Below are 8,925 nucleotides of genomic sequence, written 5' to 3' on the forward strand. Positions count from 1 at the left end.
CCACAACGATTCCCCCTTTTCTCCGTAGAGTTAGGGACCGAAAGGAAGAAAACGGTAGAAAACAAAGCACAAACAAGGCACAAGCCTCCCAAAGCCCCATGCCTTCGAGAACTAAAGGGGGGAACTGAAGGGGACGATGATCAAGAAAGACTAGGGTGGCCACCCTAGGAGCTCGCACTGCGTTTCGTCCTTCCGGAAAACCAATCCACAACAATACCACCTTTTCTCCGTAAAGCTAGGGGCCACGAGGAAGAAGGGAAGAAAACAACAAGAGAGAAAGGGATATATCAACCGTGGCTAGCGGCTCACAAGGGGAGGCTTCAAACAGATAACAAGCTTCCCCAACCCCGTGCCTTGGCAAAAAGGGGGGAACTGCAGGGGACGGTGATCGAGAAGGACTAGGGTGGCCACCCTGGGAACTCGCACTGCTTTTCGTCCTTCCCGAGCACCAATCCACAACAATCCCACCTTTTCTCCGTAAAGCTAGGGGCCGAAAGGAAGAAGGGAAGAAAACAACATGAAACAAAGAGAGATATCAAACACGTCCACCAACTCACAGGGGGAGGCTAAAATAGAGAACAAGCTTCCCGACCCCCGTGCCTTCGCAAAAAGGGGGGAACTGCAGGGGATGAAGATCGAGAAGGACTAGGGTGGCCACCCTCGGAACTCGCACTGCTTTTCGTCCTTCCTGAACACCAATCCACAACAATCCCACCTTTTCTCCGTAAAGCCAAGGGGCCAAAAGCAAGAAGGGAAGAAAACAACAGGAAAGCAAGAGATATCAAACGTGGCTACCAGCTCACAAGGGGAGGCTCAAACAGAGAACAAGCTTCCCAAACCCCGCGCCTTCGGAAAAAGGGGGGAACTATAGGGGATGGCGATCGAGAAGGACTAGGGTGGCCACCCTGGGAACTCGCACTGCTTTTCGTCCTTCCCGAACACCAATCCACAACAATCCCACCTCTCCTCCGTAAAGCTAGGGGCAAAAGGAAGAAGGGAAGAAAACAACACCAAAGAAACAAAGATCCCAAGAAAAGAGAGAAGCTCAACAGCACGCCGAGTAGATGTCCGCTAACCAAAAATAAATCAAACAAGGCACCCAATCAAAAAAGCGTCCCGCCTCTTCACACCCTCCCACATGCATTCAGCACAACACCCTTTCGAGCTTTACAACATAGCAAACAACCAAGCAAATAAATCACAACCTAAAATTGACCAATAGAAAAGACAAGGGCCACGATGAGACCAGTGTCTGGAGCACGTCACTGAGAGGCACACAGCCCCCCAACCCAGCGGCACAAGGCTTCAAACGACAAATAGACCGCTGCCAATAACACAAACCCACCCCGCTCTTGCACCCCTCCGTGTACAAAACACCCGACAACCTTTCCAGCGAGAGAGTCAACGACAGTCAAATAATCAAACTCCAAAGAGGAGTTGTCACGGGCCGACACTCAACGCTGGAGAAAGCCGCGGGCCACAAATACATCGATGGTGCAAGGCCACTAGAGAGAGGGACGTTCGCAAAGCGCACACCACGAAACAAAGAAATGACGCAAGTCCCACAAAAAACCCACAATCCAAAGGGAGGAACAAAGACACGACCCGCTACTTCTTTTTCCCTCAGAAGGGGAGTGGGTCACGAGAGGACGAGGAATTCCCTCAACGGCAAAGGCACGAGATAAGATTACCACCCTCATGCCTGTTGGCAGGGAAAATTGCGATCTCGATGGAGCTCAGATCGAGGGATGGGTTTTTCATTACCTCGACACCCAACCCTTTGGCGAGGACATCTCGAAGGAACGGTTGGGAGGGACTAGGGTGGCCAGCCCAATGGGTTGAACCGCTCTTCATCCATCCCATACTTGACCACACCCCGACAATCTCGCCTCACGGAAGGTTTGAGCTACCAGGCGCGCGCGCAACCACTCCCTTGACCCAACCACCAGCGAAAAAGCTCACCCAGGCAACACATCAACCACCGCCGCCTTTTCGAGAAAACCAACTATTGAAGCCCGCACCCTTGGCCCATGCCTTCCAACGAACAAAAGACCGAGCACCGCTGCTACGAATGAGTCTGAATTTATCCATCGTATTTACCGAGCACCTCAACTCTACAACAACCATGCCCGGCCAAACAGATCGTTTTAAGGGCTCCCAAGAAACAAGCTTCCGGACCCCCTACAGAAACACATTAGGGGGAAGAAAAACAAAGGATGGGTGGGACAAGCATAAGCATGGCTTGCAAGCACACACGAAAAAACAAGCATAGTTACCTCGACACAAGCAACCAACAATGTTCCCACCAAACCCCAAACCCGCTCCCCTAGAGACGCACCACAAAGTCCCACATTGCAATTGAAACCCAACCAACCCAAGCCAAAAAAGAAAACCCCTGCTATCAATGATCCTACTGCAGGTTCACCTACGGTAACCTTGTTACAACTTCTCCTTCCTCTAAATGATAAGGTTCAATGAACTTCTCACGATGTCGACAGCGGCGAACCACCATCGTCGACGCAATCCGAACACTTCACTGGATCATTCAATCTGAAGGAGTGACGGGCGGTGTGTACAAAGGGCAGGGACGTAGTCAACACGAGTTGATGACACGTTCTTACTAGGAATTCCTCGTTGAAGACCAATAATTGCAATGGTCTATCCCCATCACGATGCAATTTGAGAAGATTTCCCAATCCTCTTGAACCAGGAATAAAAACTCGTTGGCTGCATCAGTGTAGTGCGCGTACGGCCCAGAACATCTAAGGGCATCACAGACCTGTTATTGCCTCAAAATTCCATGGCCTAAACGGCCATAGTCTCTCTAAGAAGCTGACTGCGAAGGGGAACCTCCGCGTAGCTAGTTAGCAGGCTGAGGTCTCGTTCGTTATCAGAATTAACCAGACAAATCGCTCCACCAACTAAGAACGGCCATGCACCACCACCCATAGAATCAAGAAAGAGCTCTCAATCTGTCAATCCTTACTATGTTTGGACCTGGTAAGTTTCCCCGTGTTGATTCAAATTAAGCTGCAGGCTCCACTCCTGGTGGTGCCCTTCCGTCAATTCCTTTAAGTTTCAGCCTTGCGACCATACTCCCCTCAGAATCCAAACACTCTGATTTCTCAGAAGGTGCTGGCAGAGTCCTTAGAGCAACATCCACCCATCCCTGGTCGGCATCGTTTATGGTTGAGACTAAGACGGTATCTGATCGTCTTCGAGACCCCAACTTTCATTCTTGATTAATGAAAATGTCCTTGGCAAATGCTTTCGCAGTGGTCCGTCTTTCATAAATCCAAGAATTTCACCTCTGACAATGAAATACGAATGCCCCCGACAGTCCCTATTAATCATTACTCCGGTCTTGAAGGCCAAAACAATAGGACCAGACTCCTATCACGTTATTCCATGCTAATGTATTCAGAGCATAAGCTTTGAGCACTCTAATTTTTTCAAAGTAACAACGTCGAAACCGCGACCCAGCCAATTAAGGCCAGGAGCATGCCGCCGACAAAAGGGACGGAAGGGCAGGTGCACACCGAGTAGGCAGACCGACCCTTACGACCCAAGATCCAACTACGAGCTTTTTAACTGCAACAACTTAAATATACGCTATTGGAGCTGGAATTACCGCGGCTGCTGGCACCAGACTTTCCCTCCAATGGATCCTCGTTAAGGGATTTAGATTGTACTCATTCCAATTACCAAACTTGATGAGCCCAGTATTGTTATTTATTTTCAATACCTCCCCATGTCAGGATTGGGTAATTTGCACGCCTGCTGCCTTCCTTGAATGTGGTAGCCGTTTCTCAAGCTCCCTGTCCAGAATCGAACCCTAATTCTTCGTCACCCGTCACCACCATGGTAGGTCTCTATCCTACCATCGAAAGTTGATAGGGCAGAAATTTGAATGAAGCATCGCCAGCACAAGGGCTGTGCGATCCGTCGAGTTATCATGATTCACCGGAGAAGCGGGCAAGCCTGCACTGGCCTTTTATCTAAAAAATGCATCCCTTCCAAAGAGTCAGGACTTTCTGCACGTATTAGAACTAGAATTACTACGGTTATCCGAGTAGTATGGTACCATCAAAAAAACTATAACTGATTTAATGAGCCATCCGCAGTTTCATAGTCTGAATTAGTTCATACTTAGACATGCATGACTTAATCTTTGAGACAAGCATATGACTACTGGCAGGATCAACCAGGTAGCACCCTCCCACCTCAAAGGGTATTCCGGGCACTCTCTTACCGAGAGCCAACGTGAACACCCATCAAGTCAAAAAGACGTCAAAATATCATGTAAAACTTTTCTGCCTTGCACCTCTTGCATCCCAAGAACGAAGCACACGCAACATGCCAAGGACATGGCGAACAAATGGGTAGACCTGCCAAGCCACAACGCACCAAGGCCATTCTGGAGTTTGCAGCCATGGCTCAACCAACAAGAAAATGAGCGATCACTCACCGACTCCCTTAGAAATGCCTCCAAAGGCCTCCACGCCCTGCACCGAGGGCACCTAGGAGTCCACCCGGACAGCAGCAACGATGGACCTCGATCACCCAATCGCCTGCGGAAGCCTCAATGCAAAGGAAACAAATGGAGAACGACTAACCACACAACCTCTATATTACAAATGAGCCACAACCCTCTCCACCCCCACACCGAGGCCACCTAGGAATCCACCTGGATAGCAGCAACGATGGACCTCGATCTCCTGACCACCTGCGGTAGCCTCGATGTGAAGGAAAAGGAAGGAAATAAAAAGAGGACGATCGACCACACAAATCCTATCATAGAGAGGCCATACAAACCTCCCCGCCCCGCACCGATGCCACCTAGGAGTCCACCCGGACAGCAGCAACAGTGGACCTCAATCGGATGATCACCTGCGGCAGCCTCAACACAAAGGCAAGGGAAGGAAATCATACAAGACAAACCGAGCCTGCAACCTCCCTTAGAAATGCCCCCCAACCCACCCCTCCCCTCCCCGCATAGGGGCCACCTAGGAGTCCACCCAGACAATAGCAACGATGGACCTCGATCGCATGATCGCCTGCGGCAGCCTCAATCCAGAGAGGAAACAGAAGGAAATAAAACAAGACCAACCAAGCCCACAACCTCTCTCAGAAATGCCCCCCGACCCTCCACGCCATGCACCGAGGCCACCTAGGAGTCCACCCGCGACAGCAGCAACGGTGGACCTCGATCACTTGACCGCCTGCGGCAACCACGATGCGAAGGAAAAGGAAGGAAGTAAATGCAAATCAAGAGGGTCACTACACAATACAAGAACACATATCCGAACAGGAGGAGGAGGGATCAGGCAGCTTCGCACCCCATGCACCCTACATACAGGCAACCTAGGAGATTTCCCAAAGCTTTACCGACCAGACGATGAATAATTTTCCCCTACGGCCACCTCCACGCAAAGGAGGGAGGTCGAAGCATTCCACCTTGAAATCCTTCTTCGAGATAGCCCACACCATCGATGACTATAGTAGCAAGCCTCCTCCCCGTTGGACCACGAGCGCATACACAATTGAAACAACAAGTGCCCCCCAACCCTCCCCATAGAGAAGCAACCTAGGAGTCCACCCGAACAACAACAACGATGGACGTCGATCGCATGACTGCCTGTGGCAGCCTCAATGCAAAGGAAGCAGAAGGAAACAAAACAAAAAGACCAACCGAGCCCACAACCTCTCTTAGAAATGCCCCCCGACCCTCCACGCCATGCACCGAGGCCACCTAGGAGTCCACCCACCACAGCAGCAATGGTGGACCTCGATCACTTGACCGCCTGTGGCAACCACGATGCGAAGGCAAAGGAAGGAAATAAATGCAAATCAAGAGGGTCGCTACACAATACAAGAACACATATCCGAATAGGAGGAGGGATCGGGCAGCTCCGCACCCCACACACCCTACGTACAGGAAACCTAGGAGATTTCCCACAGCTTTACTGACCGGACGATGAATAATTTTCCCCTACGGCCACCTCCACGCAAAGGAGGGAGGTCGAAGCGTTCCACCTCGAAATCCTTCTTCCAAATAGCCCCCACCATTGATGTAGCAAGCCTCCTCCCCATTGGACCACGAGTGCATACACAATTGAAACAACAAGTGCCCCCCAACCCTCCCCGCAGAGAGGCCACCTAGGAGTCCACCCGGACAGTAGCAATGATGGACCTTGATCACATGATCGCCTGCGGCAGCCTAAATGCAAGGGAAACAGAAGGAAACAAAACAACAAGACCAACCGAGCCCACAACCTCTCTTAGAAATGTGCCCCCCGACCCTCCACACCACACACCGAGGCCACCTAGGAGTCCACCCGCGACAGCAGAAACGGTGGACCTCGATCACTTGACCGCCTGCGGCAACCACGATGCGAAGGCAAAGGAAGGAAGTAAATGCAAATCAAGAAGCTCGCTACACAATACAAGAACATATCCAAACAGGAGGAGGGATCGGGCAGCCCCGCACCCCCCGCACCCTACGTACAAGCAACCTAGGAGATTTCCCACAGCTTTACCGACTGGACTATGAATACTTTTTGTCACACGGAATCTGTCAAGGGTGCGGACACGACTGACCTTCCTAGAAGTCTAAGACGTTCTAATGACAAACAAGACAAAATGGAGTGATCTTTCTCTAAATACACCTTTTACAACATGAAAACTACAAGTGTTTAGGCTTACCTTATTCCAAAACGCTGTTGTTGAAGTCCGTTCTTGACGATCCGGATGAGCTCCTCCTTCAAGTCAATTCCTGCAACCACAAACAATCAAACAATTACCAAGCACTTGCATTTCATATAATAAAACATATATCCAACATGCAGACCAAGGAACACATGAAATAACTCATTAACACAAGCTATTGAGAAAAATAAACCAGTTTGTATTAATAACGGAACAAAGAAACTCTTACAACCTGGCCTTGGTGTTGTGCAAGTTCCTCCGAGGGTCCATCAAGGGTTTTCCTCTACTTTGACAAAGCTCACCCTCTCCCAAGTAGAATCAAGTGAAGACAATCTCTCCTCACAAAGGCTCTAATGGAAGACCTAAATCCTGCAGCATTTACCCAAAGAAAATGTATAGCTCCAACCTCTTCTCCTTCTGGCTCAATGCCTTTATTTATAGTGCTGTAAAGAGGTTATTCAGGTCCACTATCAATGGGATCATCCCCCTCTTTGGGTGGGATAGCTCCCTTATTGATGGGATAAGTTCCCCCTTAATAGAGATACATGAGCCAACTGGAGGCGCATCCATTTCATCAAACCGACCTCTAGAATGTTCTAGAAGTAACCACAAGTAACTTTTTCAAGATAAAACTCGTGCATTTTGCCTTTTACAGAGGGACGCACCTGTACCTTAACATACAGAGCGTCCATGGACGCAGATTTTGTGAACATGGTCAGCGTCCCCGCAGGTAAGGCTAGAGAGAACCTGCGACCCCAGAGATAAACATAGTTTTTACAAGACTTTCTCTTTTCTTTGAGTTTGAGATGGATAACAGAGGCATTAGACTTGCCTAAGAGGGTAGCATGACTGTTGATTTGAGCCATACTAACTGTAAGTAGTCAAGGTGACATTTTTTAGTGTAACACTTTTCCCCTATGGCCACCTCCACACAAAGGAGGGAGGTCAAAGCATTCCACCTCAAAATCCTTCTTCCAGATAGCCCCCACCATCGACATAGCAAGCCTCCTCCCCATTGGACCAGGGGTGCATACACAATTCAAACAACAAATGCCCATAAACGTTGTGACTTAACATTTCCAACCGCAAAAGCCTGCCACGCATGCAAGATGCAAGGGAAAAGTCGACCCCTTGATCAAAAATATGGGCCAACACATCTATCAAAACCTCAAAGCCAACGCAACCACGAACAATGTGCACTTTGAAAGGAATGCCAACCCTTGACTTTACAACAAGGAGAACAACGCCTCACATTGCCCGCCAAAAAAAGCAAGCAAGAGGGAGGGTAGGTGGTTTACAACCAAAACCCTTCCACTTCCCTCTTAAATGTATGCATCTCAACTGACAATGCCAACACGGAAAGGGTACAAGCACAAGACACCGTCACCATAAACAGCCGAACAATGAAGAGGCTAGCCATCACAAGGAGCCACACCGCAACAACCCATACAACTCCTAAAACTTGGAGCAAAAGGGGAATTGTTCACATATGCCTCCCGGGACAAGCATGACCAACATTACCGCTCATGCGCTACCGAGTGGGTATGGGGAGAAGATGAAAATCGGACACCCTACAAACGACCCAAGGCCATTCTTGAGGCAAACCCGAAAAACCAACTCAATTACCAACCCACCTTTCACACGAAAAGAAAAACCCTCCACACCAAATAGGGAGGAGGTGGAAAATATAATGATGAGATAATTTCAATGGAGCCATAAATGGCTGCCCAACCCAATCAAAATTCTCTATTCGCAACAACCGAGGGGCACGATAGCGACATAGGCAACGACAAAGTTTTGGGGCTTCCATCTGGGACCGCAACAACGAAGGCTCAAAGGAGCGCCGAGGAAACTATCAACATTCTTATCGTTGGGATGGGAAAGAGGGACGGGGATGAGAATTTCCCACATTACCACTCATGTGCTACCGAGCGGGGATGGAGAGAAGACGAAAATCAGCCACCCTACAAATGACCCAAGGCCATCGTTCGAGCAAACCCGACAAAGCAACTTGATTACCAACCCACCTTTCACACGGAAAGAAAACCTGTCACCTGTATCTTCTGGAGGGGCACGAGGGGGACCAGGATGAGCCAAGGAGCCACACCACAACAACCCATACAGCACCAAGAACTTAGAGAGCAGAAGGGGAATTGTTCACGTATGCCTCCTGGGACGAGCATGGCCAACATTACCGCTCATGCGCTACCGAGTGGG

At 49.6% G+C, this 8,925-nt stretch overlaps 1 non-coding gene across 1 annotated transcript; it reads right to left on the minus strand.

The window, feature by feature from the left end:
• Positions 1-2,402: 2,402 nt before the first annotated feature.
• Positions 2,403-4,211, minus strand: LOC149191844 (18S ribosomal RNA). Its single transcript, XR_016255411.1, has one exon. It is a non-coding gene; the product is annotated as an 18S ribosomal RNA (ribosomal RNA).
• Between the last annotated feature and the right edge of the window lie 4,714 nt (positions 4,212-8,925).

This window comes from Pinus tabuliformis, chromosome 2_2, assembly GCF_031772625.1.
Source record: "Pinus tabuliformis cultivar Carrire ecotype Pingquan chromosome 2_2, CPIR1, whole genome shotgun sequence".
In the NCBI taxonomy this organism is placed as follows: Eukaryota; Viridiplantae; Streptophyta; class Pinopsida; order Pinales; family Pinaceae; genus Pinus; species Pinus tabuliformis.